The sequence below is a fragment of the Lepidochelys kempii genome, chromosome 28 (assembly GCF_965140265.1).
Source record: "Lepidochelys kempii isolate rLepKem1 chromosome 28, rLepKem1.hap2, whole genome shotgun sequence".
NCBI lineage: Eukaryota > Metazoa > Chordata > Testudines > Cheloniidae > Lepidochelys > Lepidochelys kempii.
Window position 1 is genome coordinate 4,441,994 of NC_133283.1, and position 20,747 is coordinate 4,462,740.

A 20,747-nucleotide genomic window follows, 5' to 3' on the forward strand; every position below is an offset into this window, starting at 1 on the left:
AGTCTCCCTGTGTAGGTTCAAATCCTGCCAACGATGGAGGAGCTTGTGGTTCTTTAGTTTCAGTGCCTGAACATCCTTGGTGCCACCGAGAGCTAGGTCTTGTCTCACTCTCAGGCTACGTCTACACTAGAGTTATGCCATCTTAGTTAAAGCATTTTAATTAAACTGCTGTTGCATGTCCACACTAGGCTGCTTCTGTCACCAGAGCGCATCCACATTAGCAGCTCTTGGATCGCCACAGAGAGCAGTGCATTGTGGGTCGCTATCCCACTGTGCAACTGGCCTCAGGGTGCTTTGGGAAGGGTTTGCAATGCCTCATGGGTTGGTACAGCATCAAATGATCCAGGTTTCTCTATCCCATTGTTCTATGGGCATCCTCCTAGATTGCCAGCTGCTTTCCAATTACAGTGTGCAAGGTGGGGCAGACAGCGTGTGTGTGTGAGGAGAGACAGTGTGTATTGTTAGGGGGCTTATTCCTTCACCCACTTCCTTCCCTGGTCCTTCTCGCATGAACAGAGAGCAACAATACCCGAAGTCCAAAGGTGCAAACTATTCGATGTTTCTTGGGGTGAACTTCCAGCAAGCATGATTCCAGTTTCCTTCCTTAGTGTCCCCCTTCCCAGCTCTGATACCACAGAGCCTTACCTGTGTCCCTGTTCCCATTCCCCCCTTAGCAAAACATGATTCCAATTTCCCCACCCCCATTCCCTGTTCCCATTTCCCCCACTCACCCACCCACCCACTTCCTGATTGACTGCAGACAATATAGTAAAACTTGAGTTCTGCTTTGCTATGCCTTAAGCAATCATTTTCCTGAAATTTCACTAACCAATCCTAACATATTGTAACATGATTATGTAACCAATTATATCCCACCACCTTAATTAGTTTACACCCAGCAAAATTAATTACACAGCCAACAGAAACAATCACAGAACCAGACAGAGATTATACAGACAAACAATAGCAAAGTGGCAACCTGGCTGTGTGTCGGGGTGCCAGAACTGGGGGGTTGTAGAGGGCCATAGATGAATGATGGAGGGGGGGACAAGGCAGAGTCTTGGGGGGAAGAGGCGTTCTGTGGGTTTGGCCTTAGGGGGGTGGGGCAGGGCCTCAGGGAGAAGGGGCGGGTTGAGTGAGGGGTCTTGGGGAAAGGGGTGTCATAGGGGTTCCAGAGTTCAGACGCTGGTGGCCCCCCTAATGTGAGGAAGCTTCTGTCACCCTGCTCCGTGTTCGCAGTGCGGGAGGGGGCAGCATCCCACAACAGCGATTTGCTCCTGGCTGCCGGAGCAGAGCCGCCGGCTCAGACATCAGAACTTCCCGGAGCGATGAAAGGTGAGGGGCCCATGTCTCTGCAGCAGGAATGCAGGGCAGGCAGGTTCACGGCGGGCATTGTGGGATACCGGCAGAGGCTGGTTATGGTGATCTAATGACCAGAAGCGTTGACACGGACACGTTGTCGTTTTAAGTTTCCTGCAAAAAGCTCTAGGCCCCTCGTCGAGGTGGTTTTATTTTGTCACCGAAACAGGGCAGTTTTGTTACCAGACGTGGCATTGCAGTGTGTACACCAGCCAAAAGCTGCCGACCGAGGGAGCATAGTGTGTTTTTCACATGCTTGAACAATATAATAATGCTAAAATAACTTTGTAGAACAGACCTAGGGACTGAATGGCTCAGCAGCAGTTGTGCAGAAAAGGACCTAGGGGTTACAGTGGACGAGAAGCTGGATATGAGTCAACAGTGTGCCCTTGTTGCCAAGAAGGCCAATGGCATTTTGGAATGTATACGTAGGGGCATTGCCAGCAGATCGAGGGACGTGATTGTTCCCCTCTATTCGACATTGGTAAGGCCTCATCCGGAGTACTGTGTCCAGTTTTGGGCCCCACACGACAAGAAGGATGTGGAAAAATTGGAAAACGTCCAGCAGAGGGCAACGAAAATGATTAGTGGTCTGGAACACATGACTTATGAGGAGAGGCTGAGGGAACTGGGATTGTTTAGTCTGCGGAAGAGAAGAATGAGGGGGGATTTGATAGCTGCTTCAGATCAGCGGCACTGCTATGGGTACCCGCATGGCCCCACAGTATGCCAACATTTTTATGGCTGACTTAGAACAACGCTTCCTCAGCTCTCGTCCCCTAATAACCCTACTCGCGCTATATTGATGACATCATCATCATCTGGACCCATGGAAAAGAAGCCCTGGAGGAATTCCACCATGATTTCAACAATTTCCATCCCACCATCAACCTCCGCCTGGACCAGTCCACACAAGAGATCCACTTCCTGGACACTACGGTGCTAATAAACGATGGTCACATAAACACCACCCTATACCGGAAACCTACCGACCGCTATTCCTACCTACATGCCGCCAGCTTTCACCCAGACCACACCACACGGTCCATTGTCTACAGCCAAGCTCTGCGATACAACCGCATTTGCTGCAACTCCTCAGACAGAGACAAACACCTACAAGATCTCTATCAAGCGTTCTTACAACTACAATACCCACCTGCTGAAGTGAAGAAACAGATGGACAGAGGCAGAAGAGTACCCAGAAGTCACCTACTACAGGGCAGGCCTAACAAAGAAAATAACAAAACGCCACTAGCCGTCACCTTCAGCCCCCAACTAAAACCTCTCCAACGCATTATCAAGGATCTACAACCTATTCTGAAGGACGACCCATCACTCTCACAGATCGGGAGACAGGCCAGTCCTTGCCTATGGACAGCCCCCCAACCTGAAGCAAATACTCACCAGCAACCACACACCACACCACAGAACCACTAACCCAGGAACCTATCCTTGCAACAAAGCCCGTTGCCAACTGTGTCCACATATCTATTCAGGGGACACCATCATAGGGCCTAATCACATCAGCCACACTATCAGAGGCTCGTTCACCTGCACATCTACCAATGTGATATATGCCATCATGTGCCAGCAATGCCCCTCTGCAATGTACATTGGCCAAACCGGACAGTCTCTACGTAAAAGAATAAATGGACGCAAATCAGACGTCAAGAATTATAACATTCAAAAACCAGTCCGAGAACACTTCAATCTCTCTGGTCACTCGATTACAGACCTAAAAGTGGCAATTCTTCAACAAAAAAACTTCAAAAACAGACTCCAACGAGAGACTGCTGAATTGGAATTAATTTGCAAACTGGATCCAATTAACTTAGGCTTGAATAAAGACTGGAAGTGGATGGGTCATTACACAAAGTAACTATTTCCCCATGTTTATTCCACCCCTTCCCCCCTCTCCCATCCCCGCTGTTCCTCAGACGTTCTTGTCAACTGCTGGAAATGGCCCACCTTGATTATCACTACAAAAGGTTTTTTTCCCCCCGCTCTCCTGCTGGTAATAGCTCACTTCACCTGATCACTCTGGTTACAGTGTGTATGGTAACAGCCATTGTTTCATGTTCTCTGTGTATATAAATCTCCCCACTGTGTATTTTCCACTGCATGCATCCGATGAAGTGAGCTGTAGCTCACGAAAGCTTATGCTCAAATAAATTTCTTCGTCTCTAAGGTGCCACGAGTACTCCTTTTCTTTTTTTGGAGGACTGGACCCACTGCGGCTCATTGATGCCATAGCATTGTACCCCCTTTGGCACAGCGGCCGTGAGGAGCATCTTCAGCAGCAGTGGCTAACCGGGTTTCTGTGGCCCTTGAACGGCTGGCCATGGTGGGAAAAACACCCTGAGTCAGCAGCAGAGCGGAGGCGGGTGTAGGCTGGGCTCTGGGACCTGGATGGGCCTTGATTCTGTCCAGCTGGTCTCTGATTGAGGGCAGGGAAAGGGTGTTCCTGCAGCAAGTGGGAGCAGTTGGTATCCGTTCCTCCAGGTTTCTCGTAAGCACAGAGGGACATTAGCGGGTGCTCTCAATGCAGGATTGGCCCAGATGCCATCCGTACCGGATTTACCATGGTGAGAGTGGCGCCATGGCGCCGGGCCCATGCTCCAAAGGGGCCTGGCCCCGCCACTGTTCTCCGGCCCCGGCTCTCTCCTGCGGGGGCAGAAGCTTGGTGCTCCCAGCTCCTGGGGCTCCTGCTGCAGCCGGGCAGGCTCCGCCGGCAGCCAAGCTCCTCCCTTGTCTCTTCCCCTAGAGAGCCGCTCAGGGCAGGGAGCTGGGAGCACCCCCACAACCCCAGCCCACATCCCCAGCCCTCCGCCCTGACCCCTGCACCCCCTCACCCTCCACGACCCCAGCCCTGACTCCTGCACCCCCCCACACACACACCCAGCCCCCGCCACGCCCCAGGCCCAGACTCCTGCAGCCCCCCACATCCCCAGCCCTACCCTGAGCACCCAACGGGAGCTCCCGCACACCCCTCCCCCACATTCCCACCTGCACCCCTCGCAAAAAATGGGAGCTGCCCCAGGTAAGCGCTCCACACCCCAACCTCCTGCCCCAACCCTGAGCCCCCTCCCTCGCCCTAGCTTCTGGAGAGACCCTGCACCCCAACCCCCAGCCTGCTCCTGCACCCTATCTCCCTCCCAGACCCTGCACCCCCCACCCTGTGTTCAGCGCACCCCCACCCTCAGGCCAGTGCAGAGAGAGATGGAGAGAATGGGCTAGAACCAGGGAGAAGGTAGGTACCCGCTCTATGTGGGCAGGGGGGGGGATCCTGTTTACCCCCTCCCCAGCCCTGCTGTGCTTGCAGTTTACCCCCGGCCCCTCCCTTGCTCCAGGGACCAACCCTAGCTCCCACCCCACTGTGCTTTTGCCCCCGGCCCCTGCCTTGCTCCAGTCAGCGGGGACTAATCCTCCCCAAATACCCCACTGTGCTCATCTTGCCCCTCGCCCCTGCCTCACTCCAGCTGGGGACCAATCCTTCCCCACCAGGCCCCACAGTGCTCTTTCCCCTGGCCCCTTCATGCCACAGGGGGGCCCAGAAATATGTTTGGTGCAGGGACCACAAAAAGCTAATCCGGCCCCGGATAGCGTAATGTGATGGGGATGGCGTTTTCCTTTTTTTTTTTTTCCCGCATTTTCCATGGCATTTCTGTCTGTGATTTCGATTGGCTTTGTAGAACCATGTTTTCTTCTGGGGCCAATATTTAACTGAAAGAAGAAGAAGAAGAAGAGCTCATGGCACTGGATGGAAGAGCAGGCTGGGGCTAGGGCTGCTAAGAGAGCAAGAGTGGCAAGTGGGGGGAGGGATAGCTCAGTGGTTTGAGCGTTGGCCTGCTAATCCAGGGTTGTGAGTTTAATCCTTGAGGGGGCCATTTAGGGATCTGGGACAAAAATTGGGGATTGGTCCTGCTTTGGGCAGGGGGTTGGACAAGATGATCTCTTGAGGTCCCTTCCAATTCTGTTTTCTGTATTGTTACCAGCCCTCTTTTTCTTGACTAGTTTCTCTTCTGCACCAAACTTGCTCTCTCCTTATGGGAGCCTGGCTAGCTCAGTTGGTAGAGCATCAGACTTTTAATCTGAGGGTCCAGGGTTCAAGTCCCTGGTCAGGTGTACAGGAGGATCATTTTCCCTTTGTGGTGTCCCCCAAGAATATCAAGAAGCAGCTCTTTGAGGTTACTTTTTTTAACTTTTCAGGACTTGGGCTTTCCTAGGAAGGGCCCTTTACTGCCAGGGACTGAAGGGGCAACTTCCTCACACGTCCGCCGGCCTCGCAGCCTGGAGGAAGAAAGGCCTCTGGGCCGACAGCAAACCGCTGGGTGCCGACTTGTTGAGCAAATGCAGGGCTGGCCAGGGAGGCGGGAGAGGCCTTGAGCAAGGGAGGCAAAAAATTGTCCACCCAGGCTCTTCCACGCCGGAAGTCGGAACACGCCAAGGTCTGGTCCCATGGTGTCAGGGCCAGCCCCCAAGGCTTTGAATCCTGCAATCCCAGTTCAAGCCTCGGTTAGGACCTTGGCAGAGCTCTTTTGCCACCTAACCCTACTGGCTTCTTCTTGCTCTCTCTCAAATGACGTGGGAGCCTGTCTTTTGCCCGCTAGCTCTTGTGACTTGAGCGCAAGAGGGGACGTTTGATCCAGAAGGCTGGCCGCGCCTGCAGGATGCGAGCTGCCTTTCCTCTGAGCCCTGAAGCGGGGCTGCAGCCTGGCCCAGGAGGCCGCCCAATTGGTTGACCCACTGGCATGGGTGGCGAGCTCTATGGGCCCATGCTCCCTGGGCACCAGGAATCTTCCTGGCCCGGGGCCCGGGTCCAGCGATGTTCGAGGTCGGGTCTCTCCCTCGGCCCTGCCTTCTGCCCCGGGGTGTCCCCGCCCTGCGCGTGGCTCCAGGCCATTTAAAATGACCTGGGCCCCGCAGTCACCACTGGCCGAGTGGTCTCCTGCCTGCTCGCTCCACGTGGCTGCCGGCCCCGCCCTGCTGCCCCTGTGTGGGGTGGGTCTGTGTCCAGAACTCTTTGGCCCAAAGCAGGGCTGACAATAGAGGCCTTGAATGAGGAATGCAGAAAATTACCCCTACAATGCTATATATATATATAATATACTATGTTGATAGGGATTGAATTTTCCTCTTTTTTTTCTTTTTTTTTTGTCTTTCCACTGGCATTTCTGGGTGTGATTTCTTTTGCTTTATATAATGGTGTTTTCTAGCCGATGCTTTCCTAACCAAAGAAGAAGGCATCAGGGTGCTGAATGGAAGAGCAGGCTGGGGCTCGGTCTGTTAAGAGAGCGAGAGTTACAGTTTTTCTGTAGTCTTTCCCCCTCACTTTTTCTTGACTACACCAAACTTGCCCTTTCCTCATCTGAGCATGGCTAGCTCAGCTGGTAGAGCACCATACTTTTAATCTGAGAGTTCAGGGTTCAAGTCCTTGGTCCAGCAGATAGAACTTCTCCCCATGTGGCATCCTCCAAGGTCTTCAGAAGGTTATGTCCTGCTTCACGTTACTCCCTTCTTTTCAGGACTTGGCCTTTCCTAAGAAGGAACGCCTTCTTTAATTAATGCCTGGGACTGAAGGGGCATCCTCCTCACATGTCCACTGGCCTTGAAGTCTGGAGGAAGAAAGGTCTCTGGGCCTGGAGCAAAGCACTGCTTGCTGACTCTTTGGCCCAAAGCAGGGCTGACAATAGAGGCCTTGAATGAGGAATGCAGAAAATTACCCCTACAATGTCCTCCCTGTCGGAAGTCGGCAGCGCTCGAGGGGTTTCCTGCCAGTTCCATGGTGTAAGGGCCAGCGTTTAGGGCTTTGAATCTTGCAATTCCAGTTCAGTTCGTGGGGGGACCTTGGGATACTTTGCTTGCCACCTATCCCCGGTGGGTGCTTCAACGCTATTACAGTCTGTGAGTTGGAGAGGAGGGCAGGTATTGGGGCTGCTGGCTGGGATCTGGAGGCGCGTGAGAGGTCTGCAAGAGGCGTGGGGTTGGAGGGGGAGTACGTGTCTGCAGTGCCTGGGAAACTTGGGTCCAGGCCTGAGTTGTCTGGAGACCGGGGGGGAGGAGGGAGCAGAATTGGTGGAGCTGGGGAGTGGAGCACCAGGAGCCGCTCACCCCACCTTGGGGGCACTGAGCTCTCTTTGGGGAGGGATAGTGATGGGCCACCAGAGGATGGGGAGCTACAGTCAGAGGTCTTATTCAGACAGCTAAGGAAACACCCTTATGGGGGGAGCACTGACCCAGGGGTGAGCACAATACCTGTTGCTCAGCTCCCATGGTGTCCTTGGACCTGACATGAGACCGGGGCCTTTGGGAAGAGCCGGCTGAAGAGCCTTCCTAGTAACTGAGAGATCCTGGCTTCGCCTGGTAGTTTTTCCTTGCTGATCGAAACTTGACCGTTTGGGCTCCCTTTTTTGTATATCTTTCTCGTAAACAGAAAAGAAGTTCTTGGACAATCCTTGAAAGTGCTTGTTCAAGACACAGCGAGCCTCTGCACTGGGGCAGGGGGGGCCGGGGTATGGGAGGGGGCCAGGGGGGGTCATGCTTACTTTGAGCGGTGCGGTTCACAAAGTGACCGGCACACACTCCCCTCCGGCAGAGGCTCCTAGGTGAGGGGCTTGGGGGGCCAGCTGTGGAGTTTGCACCGGGGTGGGGGCAGCGTGCAGAGACACTCTTCCCCCAAGAGGCTGCAGGGACATGCCAGCCACTTCCAGGAGTGGTGCGTCATGGAGGGAGGAGGGCAGAGGGGGCGCGGAGCTGCCTTAGCCCTGCTGGCATCTCTCGCATTGCTTGGGGGGGACAGTGGGTCTCCGTGGGCTGCCTGGGGTGGAGGCAGTACCTGAGGGGGCTCCGGCCACCCCTTTGTCTCCTTTCTCTGGGCTCCCAGCTCATCTTGCTGGCTGACAGGGATTTTGGGGTGCAGGAGCGCAGGGAGCAGGAAAGGCAAACCTTGGCGGCCACGTTCCGCACGTGCAGGAAAACGGCTTGACCTGCTGGCCCCACGGAGTAAGTCACCCGGCGTCCAGCTCGCCACATTCGACTTAATGGGTTGACTTGGTGGCTAGAATTATTTCCGGCCTGGATTTCCCACCAAAGGTGCCCTACATGGGTTCAGGGTCCTCTCCAGTACAGGCCACACAGGAAGGCTTAATCCTTGAGCTGCAGCTCCCCAAGGCAGGAGAGAAGAAGACGACTCAGGCCCCGGAGGGGCAGACTGGGGCTTCCTGGATCCCAGTAGCTCACAGGCAGCCCAAACCATCAGTCATGTCCCTGGGTCGAGCACAAAGGAGCAGCCATTCTTGCTGCCTCACAGGTGGCAGGGAGTCTCTCAAGACGATTACCACACACCCAGCTTGGCCTGAAAGGAGTACTGGCCCACGACCACTCGGACTCAGCTTTGCTTGTTTTCCTTCCACACAGAACCCCTCTTCTTCTCCTGGGCTGCAAGTAGCCATCCCTGGGATGCCAAGCGGCAGGCACAGGATTCTGCCTCCCAGCAGCCAACTTCACCTCCCCAGGCTTTGGCAGAACGAATGGTGGTGCTCTAGTAACCCCACTTAGCCGCCTAGCTTCTGCCCTGCCTTCCTCAGCGTGACTTTCCTCTTTTGCCCCATTCCTGCCTCACTTCCTCCTTTGGCAAGTCACACAAAGGAGGCCAGCAGGAAGAGCCGGACTCCATAGGCCAATCTCCAAGGGCAGAGGAGGCCAAGCCACAAACCTCCGAAAGGTGACGTGCCTAATTCTTCTAGGCTCTCCAGACTGACACCAAGGCGCTTTCTCCGCTGATGTCACCACCCTCTGTCGTGCAAGGGTTGGAGTTATCCCAGGGACAGGCCAATAGCAGAAGGAGAAGTGCCTTCCTGGACAGTAAGGGGGTCCAGGAGAATGAAGCCAGGAGGTTTTGAACCAGGGGCCTTTTGCGTGTTAGGCAAACGTGATAACCACGACACAACAGAAACTCCACCCTAGTGCTCTGCCCCTCCCTTCAAATTCCATCCACTTGGCTGGCTCTCGCCCTGGCACACCCGAAGGGCGAACCTGGAGAAAGCAGTGGCAGCCCTTCGATAGGTCAGCTGGGAGAGCAAAGGACTGGAGCCGGTGCTCAGGAAGTCGTCCTTACGTCGCCCTTGTGACTCCAGCTTGAAGGAGAGCTTCTTTTTCTTCCCCTGGCTGAGAAAGAGCAAGAGAAGAACGGAAGGTCTGGTGGGGCAACTCAGTGCAGGGGCTCACGATGTCTTTTCCTGCTGCATAGCCCGAAATGAGGGCCTCATGGGAGGTAAAGACCCTGTTGCACTTTCCGAAAACAGCCCACCCCTGCACAAAGAGGGATGGAAGAGCATGCTTGTTAGAGAGCTTATTCCTTCACTCTCCCACTTCCCTGGTCCTTCTCACATGAACAGAGAGCAACAATACCCGAAGTCCGAAGGTGCAAACAATTCGATGTTTATTGGGGTGAACTTCCAGCAAGCTTAAATACAAGTTCCTTTTCCTTATTTCTGAATCCCAACTTACTTCCTGTTTGCCCCTAATTTATATAGTAATATTCTTAGCTATACCTTAACCAATCATTCTACTAAAATTTAACTAACCAATCCTAACATATTGTAACATGATTATGTAACCAATTATATCCCACCACCTTAATTAGTTTACACCCAGCAAAATTAATTATACAGCAGACAGGAACAATCACAGAACCAGACAGAGATTATACAGACAAACAATAGCAAAGTGGGAACTATAATGGCAAGACAATACAGAAGTGAGGATTTCACATCCCAGTATTGATAAGTGAGTTCTTGCCAGACAGGATGCTATCAAACTAAGTTTTCTTTTACATTTTCTAGGCACTTCCCTTTCTCTGGAGGTGATAGGAATACAATCCTGTCCTGATAGTGCCTAACAGCCCAATAGCACCTTTTTTCAATGTGACTAGGTTGGAATGTGAGGATGTGACCGTTCGCTTCCCGGCTTATGGCTGCCTCTGCTGCTTAGCCAAAGGCCTTAGCCTAAGAACAGGGCCCCAGACTGTCACAGTAAGAGAAGGACCTTACATTGGCAGACAGTGATTTTGATTCTTTCTTTTATACCTCTAACTAGCCAAGTGATAAGAATACACCTAAATTCTTAAAGTACAGGCCTTTACAGGCAGGCCTGAATATCTATATCCTAACAATGCTGAAGGTCAGGATTGAACCAGGGACCTGTAGATCTTCAGTCTGGCACTCCCCCAACTGAGCTACTTCAGCAGTGTCTTGGCTTCTTTTTGGCTTGCTGCTTTTCTGGGACGATGGCTTCTGCTTTGGCCTGGGATGATTTTGTCAGCTTTGGCACAGAAAAAGGACGTCCTTACGAGGGGCCCACGAAGGCAAGATGAACTTTTGCCTACCTTGCTCAGCTTGACTTGCTTCCTCGCCCTCTTCCTGCCTGAGTTCCTGGGTTACCTGAAGGCGACTGGGGCCCAGCGGTACGATGAGCAAGTTGGGCAGCTAGACCCTGGTGGCAAGACTCCTGCCTCCACTTGCCACCCCGCTCTCTTCTCCCAGCTTCACCTATTGGCTGCCAGGGACTTGGTGCCCAGCAGCACAACGGAAGGCAGTGGACAGAGCAACCCTCACCTTGAAGCTCCGGCTCATTGAACCATATCTTCAATCGCCGGTGGCCCCTGAGAGACCGACATCGCTTGCTGTTTTCGCACTTGAAAATGCCATTGGCCCGTCTTTGGATTTCTCTAATGCTGCATTTCAGTTCACGAGGGCAAAGACGAGAAAAGTGACCTTTGAACTAAAGCACTCGGGTTAACATTCGAACGCTGTCTCTTACTTTAACACTATTTAATATTAGTCCACCCCATGTGGATGACCGTTCGATTTCTAGATGTTAGTACGTTTCAGTTACTGTGAAAATTAAAAAGTTTCTATGGCCTTAGAGGAAATGAGTTTGTTTTATTTGCTCATATATGGCACCAATAAACCCAGGTTTACGGATCCTAGCCTGCAAATGTATCGTCTTATATGACAGAGAAAATCATGCATCCAAATTGTGCATCAAAATCATGAAATGAGCTACAAATGCAATAAAAAATAAGGTATTCAAAGATTTAACATATGGGGAGCGGGGCACCAAAGATTTTTCCTGGGGTGCCATTTGGTCTAGGGGAAGCCCCTGTCAGGGAGAGCAGGAGTTAGTTTCACATGTCTATTTTCAGGCTGTAATCTGTGGGCACCCTGCTCTGTGGGAGGGATCCCAGGAGCCCAGACTCAGGGCTGGAACAGGCCCCTGAGTTAGGGGGTGGCTGCATGGTTTACAGCGCTTTGACGTCTGAGACCATCTGTCCCTCCCAAAGACTCAGATCTGCGTCCCCAGAAGGCTCCTGGACCGCCTCCGCTCCTTTCACATTCTCGAGAAAGGAGCAGCATCGAGGGTTAGGGATGAGCCATAGGGCACTAGGTGGGTGGTAGAGGCTTCAGGAGCCCAGCGTGTTTGCCCATCTGGGGCAATTTGGCTGAGAGCTCAGGGACACATTGTGAGGCAGAATCCCAGGCATCTACATGAAAGGAGCATAAGGACATAAGGACGTAAGAACTGCCTTACTGGGTCAGACCAAAAGTCCTTCTAGCCCAGTACCCTGTCTTCCCATAGTGACCAAAGCCAGGTGCTTCAGAGGGAATGAACAGAACAGGTCATCATCAAGTGATCCATCCCCTGTCACCCATTCCCAGCTCCTGGCAAACAGATGCTAGGGACACCATCCCTACCCATCCTGTCTCATAGCCATTGATTGGACTATCCGCCATGAATTTCTCTAGTTCTTTTTTTGAACCCTGTTATAGACTCGGCCTTCACACCATGCTCCAGCAAGGAGTTCCATAGATTGACTGTGCATTGTGTGAAAAAATATTTCCTTTTTGTTTGTTTTAAATGTGCTGCCTATTCATTATATTTGGTGACCCCTAGTTCTTGTGTGATGAGAAAGAATAAATAACATTTCCTTATTTACTTTCTCCACACCAGTCATGATTTTATAGACCTCTCTCATATCCCCCCTTATCTGACTTTTTTCCAAGTGGAAAAGTCCCAGGCTTATCATAGAAGATCAGGGTTGGAAGGAACCTCAGGAGGTCATCTAGTCCAACCCCCTGCTCAAAGCAGGACCGATCCCCGACTAAATCATCCCAGCCAGGGCTTTGTCAAGCCTGACCTTAAAAACTTCTAGGGAAGGAGATTCCACCACCTCCCTAGGTAACACATTCCAGTGCTTCACCACCCTTCTAGTGAAAAAGTTTTTCCTAATAGCCAACCTAAATCTCTCCCACTGCAACTTGAGACCATCACTCCTTATTCTGTCATCTGGTACTACTGAGAACAGTCTAGATCCATCCTCTTTGGAACCCCCTTTGAGGAGTTGAAAGCAGCTATCAAATCCCCCCTCATTCTTCTCTTCCGCAGACTAAACAATCCCAGTTCCCTCAGCCTCGCCTCATAACTCATGTGTTCCAGTCCCCTAATCATTTTTGTTGCCCTCCGCTGGACTCTTTCCAATTTTTCCACATCCTTCTTGTCGTGTGGGGCCCAAAACTGGACACAGTACTCCAGATGAGGCCTCACCAATGTCGAATAGAGGGGAACGATCACATCCCTCGATCTGCTGGCAATGCCCCTACTTATACATCCCAAAATGCCATTGGCCTTTTTGGCAACAAGGGCACACTGTTGACTCATATCCAGCTTCTCGTCCACTATAACCCCCAGGTCCTTTTCTGCAGAACTGCTGCCGAGCCATTCGGTCCCTAGTCTGTAGCGGTGGATGGGATTCTTCCATCCTAAGTGCAGAACATTTAAAGAAAGGTGTGCCAGGACCAGGGTTAATAGTTAGGGCGAGGCAGGTGGGAGGAAGAGTCCCAGGCTGGAGCCCAGCACACCTTTCCTCCGCTGGGCACCTAGAGCAGAGGCAGCTGCTGCTGACCACTCCAAAAGAAGGCTTAAAAGCCACAGAGCAATCAAGGGAGGGGCAAGAGGTGGGGAGGACCGTGCCTATGCATGGCCAGCTGATGGCCACAAAGACTCCCGGCCAGCCTGCTCCCTGCCCTGCCAAACAACCGCTGAAGGCCACCGGCAGACCATCATGTGGGGCAGCTGCTGATGCTCTGTGGCCCAAATCAGAAGGCGATACGAAAGCAGGGCCAGCCCCCCTGGTGGGGCCTCTTACCGTTCCCATGCAAGGTGCTCACGTTTGCAGTGGGGCAGGAGACTTTTTCCCCAAGAGGCTTTTCTGCAGCTGGTGAGATGCGGAGAAACAGGCTCCAAAGGTGCTATTGAGCAAGCTCCCTCACGCATGGGGACAGGCGCACGTTTGGAAAAGGGAAACTACACTCCACACACTAACCCGGGCATCCACCCAATTTCTTTGGCAAATCAGAAGTGGCAAAGGCTAGCCTGGAAGCACATAGGGCTCACACCCTAGCCTTTGTGATGCCCTACCCACAACTCCTTTCCAGGGCACAACTCCTTCCCAGGGCTCTAGCTGCAGCCAGAGCATTGGCCAAGAAGAGGTTCCAGCCCTGAAGAAAGCAGAACTTCCAGCAAAAAGGGAAAACTACACAAGCAGAGATGCAAAGGGACTCAACCTTTCAATCATCCGATCTGAAGTCAGACGCCTTATCCTTTAGGCCATGCGGTCACAGAAGAAAAACCTTTTCAAGCACTTCTTTAGAAAAGATGGACACTGTGTTTCTCAGGTCATCTACTGAGGGGGCCGAGAGTCTCCAGGCACAAGAAGTAGAGTTCCCAGTGAGATTTGAGACTTAATTCTATGGACCCAGGGGCAGGACTTTGGCAGGGAGGCATCAACATGGGAAATTAAGGTGCAGTGGATGGACTGGCTGTGTAGGTGAGTAGATTTATTTGCCCTGAGGCCCAGGAGGGAGGAGGAGGAATTCTGCTGATAGGCAGAGGCCGTGGAGAAAAAGAGGAAGGGTTCCTGGGACTTTTTTTGCCTCTCTTTTGCCTGCCTGCTTGCTCTTGTCGTGGCAGGAACATCAAGCTCTGAAGGTCAAGAATTCAAGCCCCTGTCCGGGCAGTAAGAAAAGGAGGACTTGTGGCACCTTAGAGACTAACCAATTTATTTGAGCATGAGCTTTCGTGAGCTACAGCCCACTTCATCGGATGCATTCAGTGAGCTTTTAAGTTGCCTTGTGTGCCAGGAGCCAAATGATTGCTGGTGGTGTCCAGCGCCACACACGGATTCCCAGAAGCAGTGGCAGTTTCCTGGAAAGGCCCCTTTCTCCTGCTGAGTCCTTAGAAATCTGGAGGTGGGCTCACGTCCACAGGAGCAGGCCCAGACAGTGCAGTCTCCGAGTGGCAGGAAGCGCTGTGGGGCCAGGTGCTGAGAAAGCCAACGGGTGAGAGGGAGCAGCTGCGGTGAAGTAATAAGTACAGAATGCAAGTCTCAAGGGGGGTATGATCCCGCTATTGTGATGAACTTTCCTGGCTTATACACTACCCCAGTGGAATTGGCTAGGAAAAGGATCTGAGTCCTCATTCCCACCCCCTTACCCAGAGGCCTGCCTGACCTCAAGGACTCTCTTTCTACTCTCATTTGTGGCAGAGTCCTCATAACCCTGACAAGGCTGGGCCCAGGATTCCTGAGGGGTTCAACCCCCAGTCTTGTCGTGGTCACTTAGAACAGGGGCTGGGGTGTTTCTTTTACCCCGAGGCTTTGCTTATCTCTTGCTGTCGGACAAGTGGTTAAACTGTTGGCCTGAAAACCCATGGAGATTTCCCTGCACAGCTTTGCATCCTGCTCACAGTCATAGGCAAGCACCAGTTCCATCAAGACCAGTAGGGTTAGTGCTCCTCAATCACCTTGGTACAATTGAGAATCCCAACGCCTCTGCTTCTGCGGATAATCGTCAATGATAAAGGAGAAGGGGTGAATCTTTGAGCCCTGGGGGAAAGGTCCCATCTGCCCAGACTAGGAGACTCGTCTGTAAAAGGAAGCTTATTGAAACCATAGGCACCGACTCCGTGGGTGCTCCGGGGCACGGGGAAAAATCCCACCGGCAGCTCCCCACACCCCCGCCCAGCTCACCTCCTCCTCCCCTGAGTGCACTGCATGCCCGCTTTTTCTCCCTAGGTCCCAGCGCTTGTGCTGTGAAACAGCTGTTTCGTGCGGCTGGGAGGGAGGGGGGAGGAGGGGCTGTGGCGGGGATTTGGGGAAGGGGCGGAGTTGGGGCGGGGCCAGAGGGGCGCGAGCACCCACCGGCACCGGGGAAAATTGGCGTCTATGACTGAAACATCTCTGAGGGTGAGGTTTTACCTGTATTTAGTTTTATTACTGTCTCAGAGATAGATTTGCGTGTTTTATTTTATTTTATTTGGTAATTCACTTGGTTCTGTCTGTTGGAAGCACTTAAATCCTACTTTCTGTATTTAATAAAATCACTTTTTACTTAATAATTAACCCACAGTATGTATTAGTACCTAGGGGGGCAAACAGCTGTGCATATCTCTCTATCACTGTTATCGAGTGCGAACAATCTATAAGTTTGACCTGTAAAAGCTTTATACAGGGTAAAACGGATTTATTTAGGGCTTGGAGCCCATTGGGAGTTGAGCATCTGGTGAGTGTCAAAGACAGGAACACTTCTTAACCTGTTTTCAATTGAGCCTACAGCTGTTAGGGGACGTGGTTCACACCTGGGTCTGGGTTTGCGGCAGGCTAGCGGGTCTGGCTCAAACTGGGCAGGGTACTGAAGTCCCACGCTGCCAGGGCAGAAAAGCAGGGGCATAAGTAATCTTGGCACATCAGTTGGCAGTTCCCAAGGGGGTTTCTATGATCCAACCCATCACAGCAGCCTCCGCTCCTGGGTCCTCCCCAGGGACAGAATATTTTGTTGCCAAATAAAGCTTTTAATTGAAAGGAGTAAAATGAAATGGGCACACGATGGTGCCAGAGACTACGGAATGAAAAGCCCCACGTTTCCTAAATAGTAGAATCATAGAAGATTAGGGTTGGAAGAGACCTCAGGAGGACATCTAGTCCAACCCCCTGCTCAAAGCAGGACCAACACCCACTAAATCATCCCAGCCAAAGCTCTGTCAAGACGGGCCTTAAAAACCTCTAAGGATGGAGATTCCACCACCTCTCTAGGGAACCCATTCCAGTGCTTCACCACCCTCCTAGTGAAATAGTTTTTCCTAATATCCAACCTAGACCTCCCCCACTGCAACTTGAGACCCTTACTCCTTGTTCTGTCATCTGCCACCACTGAGAATAGCTGAGCTCCTTCCTCTTTGGAACCCCCTTCAGGTAGTTGTAAGCAGCTATCAAATCCCCCCTCACTCTTCTCTTCTGCAGACTGAACAAGTTCCCTCAGCCTCTCCTCATAAATCATGCGTTCCAGCTCCCTCATGATTTCCGTTGCCCTCTGCTGCACTCTCCCCAATTTGTCCACATCCTTTCTGTAGTGGGGGTGGGGGGCAAAACTGGATGTAGGACTCCAGATATGGCCTCACCCAGTGCCAAAGAGGGGAACGATCAGGGGAGGGGGTGGGAAGGGACGGAGTCGGGGCAGGCTCTGTGGCAGAGCGAGGGGCTGAGCAGCGAGCACCCTCCGGCACATTGGGAAGTTGGTGCCCGTAGGTCCAGCCCCGGAGTCAAGGAGCCGCATGTGTCTCCAGAGCCACAGGTTGGCCACCCCTGGAATAATCACCTCCCTCGAGCAGCTGGCAACACTCATATTAATGCAGCCCAATAGGCCATTAGCCTTCTTGGCAACAAGGACACACTGTTGACTTGTATCCAGCTTCTCGTGCATCGTAATCCCCTGGTCCTTTTCTGCAGAAGTGCCGCTTAGCCCGTCGGTCCTCAGCGTGTAGCAGTGCATGGGATTTTTCCGTCCTAAGTGCAGGACTCTGGACTTCTCCTTGTTAAGATTTCTTTTGGACCAATCCTCCAATTTCTCTAGGTTACTCTGGACCCAATCCCTACCCTTCAGAGCTTGGATTCTTTCTGTGCTTTCACAGAGCGAAGAGCACATGTTCCATGATTTCACAGGGCAGAGTTTTATGGCTATGGTGATTCAGACAACTATGCTATAGGGTGCCTTCCCTGTGTGGATCAACATAGATGTCCATTGTGACCCTTCTCAGGGTGCTGAGGGCTGTGACCCTCCTTGTTGGCACCTGCCACTAGGAAGAAGGAGTTTTGCATTTGGCAGCCAGATGTTAGTGACCCAACTCACCCAGCCTGTTGGCCGCTCAAGGATCCTCGTCTGAGCTATAGCAGCCCTGTCAGTTGACATTAGAGGCACCTTAACCCCTGAGTTCCTTAACTGTGTCCCTCTCTGGGTTCCAGCCCCGATCACCAGATACTCAGAGAAATCCCAGATCCTCTGTTCTCAAAGCCATGGTATATCCCAGGTCACCAGTTTTACTGTAGACCACTGCTCCTGTATCACACTCATGTTCAGTTATCGAACACGTGGAAATTTATTCGAGGGAGATTTAAACAGAAACAAACGTGAGTGATGGAAACCAACTGTTACCAACAAAATCACAAAATGCAACCTGCACTTTCTAAGTTACCTTTCCTATCTAAGTAGATTCTCACCTCATACTTTAGTCCATTGCAGTGATTGCTAGTCCCTAGGAGCCAGGGCCCTGCCTTTGATGATGCAACACTGGTTGCTAGGGATCTCCTTGGTGAATGGACCCTGAGTGTTTTTCTCCCCCTGTTATAAACTGACTCAATCTTTTGTCTTTATTCACAGAAAGGACGATCTCTTTATAGTCATAGTGTCCTTTTCATTTCCACAGCGTTTTGATGTCTAGAGTTTGTCTTTGATAGTTTTCCTTTAGTTTTTTGGGGTTGGTGCAAAGGTTGACAAAGGAGCAATACATTGCATAAGTGGTTATCAAGTGACAGCTGACAATTCCCTCTCACTTGAATGGGCTGTCCCCACCAAGACTTATGACTGGGGTGACTCACTTTCATGACAATACCATAAGGGCATAATTTTCCATGTACTTCTATTGCTCCTTCAGTATGACTCACACACGCCTCTCGCAGTGATTAGGGGTAACAATAATTTACAAGCTTTCAGTAGAGAGCTCACTGCAATGCTTCCTGCAGTCATAAAGTCAATGTATTTGGTGTGGTGAGTTTGTCAGGTCCGAGACAGGAGTTGCTTGTGAATAACGGTGACCCCTTTGCCAACTGGCACCAATAAGCTTTTGTCACACATGCACTGAACTATGCAGGCACACCCTGATATAACAGAAAGGCCAGCACAAAAAAAGAGGGAAAGGAACAATAAGATACTAAAATGACAATGGTTGGAACTCTCCATTTCTCTCAGTCTTTGGACAAATGGGCACTAAGAGCCATAGCTACATTTGAGGAACCAGGCGACTGGACAGCTGGTTCACCCCTCCATATGAGTAGCTTTTCTCACATACATGGAGATGGATCAAAATTGGAATTGATGTCATGACTTGCTTCCCATAGGGGATCAATCTGTCTAAGGCTATGTCTACAATTCAAACACTGGAAGTAGTCTTCTGACAACCTAACATTGTCTACACTATGTCAACATAGCCATCTAAAGGCTGGTCTACGCTGAAAAGCTTTATGGACTTTAGCCTTTTCCTTTATAGTGATGGTTGACAATTGCAGCTTTCCTACCTGCTGGACACATCCTACGACAGATGTCATGCCTTTTGTTTGCAAATCAGAGAAGTGGGGAAGTCAGTGACCCTTATAGTCTAAGTGGGTAAAAAGTTATACAACTTGTCTCCATGAGTAGTTTTCCTTTTAATAGAAATTGATTTTGAAATTAAGCAAAATCAGTGTCATTTGAAATACAGAAAATTAAAATCTACATTGGGCCAATAGTCTCTCATACACTTTTTCTCACACATATTCTCCCAACCCTAAGCTTTGGAGTGAGGTTTTCTACCAGAACTCCTTATGCTACAGTGGCTAAATTAAATCAAATTAACTTTTCAAGATTTGCCATAATTTCCTGTAAAAACTAACAAAACAAAAAACAAGTCAACTTTCAATTTTCCAAAATAATTCAGATTATCACACAATTAGTCTCTTACTCTTTCACCAATAACTTCACCTATCATTTCATTTTCATTGGTAACAACAACATATTCAAAGATCACAAATTCTTGTCATATATGTTAGTTTTCTTTTATCCCCATTGCCAACAACTGAACCTTGGCTCAAGTTCTGGTTTGTCCCAACCACTTCCGTGAGTTCATATATCTCAGGATCTTCTGCCACGTGTGTTGGTGGAAGGGGTCTCCTATGTGGGAATGTTTGCATCACGAGGAAAAATACCTCTTTTCACACTTTTTAATCTTTCAAAGTAGAAGGTGGTAGAGGAGAAGTGATGTAAATTCATAAAACAGAAGAGAAAACTGTAGAGTCTACACTAAAGACATTTATCCGTATAACTATATTGCTCAGGGGTGTGAAAAATCCACACCCTAACCCCCACTTAGGGAAGTGGGGAGAGCTTCTCCTTCCAACATAGCCACCGCTGCTTGCGGAGGCTGGACTAATAAAGTCTGACGGGAGAGATCTCTCCCATTGGCTCAGAGCATCTGTAATAGCAGTGTCAATATCGGAGAGGTAGCCATGTTAGTCTGAATCTGTAAACGTGACAAAGAGTCCTGTGGCACCTTATAGACTAACAGACGTCTTGGAGCATAAGCTTTCGTGGGTGAATACCCACTTCATCAGATGCATGTAGTGGAAATTTCCAGAGGCAGGTATAAATTTGCAAACAAGAATCAGGCTAGGGATAACGAGGTTAGTTCAGTGATTGACTCCCGAGCCTGATTCTTGCTTGCAAATTTATACCTGCCTCTGGATATTTCGACTACGTGCATCTGACGAAGTGGGTATTAACCCATTAAAGAATATGCTCCAATACGCCTCTTAGTCTATGATGTGCCCCACGACTCTTTGCTGCTATACTCGTAGTGCAGCTGCATTGGTGAGGCTGCGCCAACATCAGCTTTATTGTGTAGCCTTCGTGTGCATCCTGAAGTCTGAAACTGGAGCCTGACACATTCGTTGCCTCATTGGTGAGCATCATTTCTACAGCCTGAAAGTCCCTGTTACCCAATCACGCAGCCAGTTTGGGATCCCAGGGGAAGGAATGTCCTATGAAGCACTCTCTCTTTGGATCCAAACGGTGAAAGACGACTGCTCTCAATCTAACCCTGGCATGCTTTGGAACTGTAATCAGTGACACTGAACTAGGAAGTGGAGTTGCACAAACAATTTTCCTTGGGTCATTGGTCACCATCGCTTCCTTTACTGGGGTGGAAACCAAGAATTAAGTGGGTACTCTTTCACCCCCAGTTCTTTC

At 50.8% G+C, this 20,747-nt stretch overlaps 1 protein-coding gene and 1 non-coding gene across 2 annotated transcripts in view; both read left to right on the forward strand.

Annotated features, from left to right (window-relative positions):
* LOC140904217 (uncharacterized) overlaps nt 1-20,747 on the forward strand; it is an 83,413-nt gene that overhangs the window by 31,602 nt on the left and 31,064 nt on the right. The gene's annotated exons all lie outside the window — the stretch shown is intronic.
* Nucleotides 5,412-5,484, forward strand: TRNAK-UUU (transfer RNA lysine (anticodon UUU)). The gene has a single exon. It is a non-coding gene; the product is annotated as a tRNA-Lys (tRNA).